Consider the following 1875-nt stretch of genomic DNA (forward strand, 5'->3'; position numbering starts at 1 on the left):
CACCTTAAGGAGCACCTACTACATGGGTTAATCAGAAGTTGAACTATAAAGTGACAGAATTTGGGAAACTGAGAACACTTTAAAACGTAAACAAGAGACCCAAGGTTTGGTGGAGCTCCACTTGAAAAGAAGAGCCTTTACATGTGCGACACACTGACCTAATTAGTTTTCATTGTTTTGTTTGCATGAGAAAAACGTGCCTCATTATGGGCTTGTCTTTTATTTTTATTTTAAAACATCTATGAAAAAGTTGATATAGAGATTTTTGCTTATTTGTGAAATCTTTAGAGATTTTTGAAAAAAAAAGCTAGTGAAGTCATTAGATTTATATTTTCTGTATTATTTGTGAAATCTTTAGAGATTTTTGCATATTTATTACTTATAAAAAATACATAAATAAAGGCAAGAACCGGCAAAAATTTCTTGCAAGTGCTATCTCCAATGTCAATTTTGTTAAGACATTTGACTAATTAATTGGGAAACAGAAATACAAAAATAACAATGATACCAAATAGGAAAATACTTGTTTTGAGTTTTTGTCCTTGTCATTTGATTGCTTATTATGGTCATTGTTTAGGTATTGTTGAAGTAAGTTGCATTAGGTTAAAAATGGTACCACTATATTTTATTCCCTTGTTGCGGCAAAAATTCGATCCACTTGCAATCATTACTTAACGAAGTAGATCTTTCACCTTTGCCCAACCAATCCACTTCCCCACTTAATTGATAAGACTTATTACCTATCTTTTTGCTCAATGGTCCATGAGTTACGAGATGGACAAGACTTAGCTACTGAGAATCTTGGTATAAAGTTTTTGCTACAATGTCAAATGTGATGTGTTGTTCATAATCTAGTATATATTTTTTTTTCTATTTTTGAAAAATAACCATGAGTGCGACCAATCAAACCATAGAAATTATGAAAGAATCATCCATTTTAAGCACTTGAGGAAATATCTTCTAACGTTTCCACGTAAAATCTCCTCTCAGCAAAAGACAGTTGTACAAATCTACTAAATTTTGATCATTCTTCATCATATAAATTTCTATTGCCACAGGCAAAGAGAATATTTATATGGTTGCTATGTTGACCTATATGCACAGACCAAGTTGATGCAAAAATTCTATTACAAAAAGCTAGAGATTACATAATCAAACATTTTCCTTCAAATCCTTTCTTTTAATACAGCAGATTTTTAGAATACTCGAATTATTCTCTTCTTTTAGGATTATAAGAAATACATTTAATAGAGTAAGTCGATTTGAACTCGAACTGGTATTATAAAATAATCAGATTGGTCTGAACATACTCAGCAATCTCAAAGGTCTACTTCGCAATAGAGGTAAACTACATATGCTAAAGTCTTGCACATGTAATCTATAAGAATATGAAAGAATGCTATGGATATTTGAATAAGATGACCACTTGACTTTGACTCACTAAAAACGGTTTCTAGAACCAATTCCCCAGCGTGGACTTTGAACCAGTAAAATTTGCTTGAAAGACTAGAAGATGTGCGAGACCGCGAATAGGAATCATTTGTCAACCAACTCCCACCCTTCACGACTTGAAATTTCCATTCCAAGGCGACTCTACCTCAGCAAACGTTTATGATATGAAATTGAACCGTAACGCTAAAGCTATGATTGTTTTTTGTATTTGTTGGAGTCAAATTCATACGTAAATCTCGGAGGACAATGACCCAAATGTCAGTAAAGTCTATCCACGTGGCATGGATTAAAGCATTGATGAGTTGGCCCTTGGACATTTTTCTCATGGGCAATTTAAGCCTATCCATGTTCCAGAGCCCATTTAATGAATCTGTTGGCTTGTCCCTTGTGGATTGAGGAAATCTAGAAGGTCATGTTTTAAGG

The sequence above is a fragment of the Elaeis guineensis genome, chromosome 6 (genome assembly GCF_000442705.2).
Source record: "Elaeis guineensis isolate ETL-2024a chromosome 6, EG11, whole genome shotgun sequence".
Lineage (NCBI taxonomy): Eukaryota > Viridiplantae > Streptophyta > Magnoliopsida > Arecales > Arecaceae > Elaeis > Elaeis guineensis.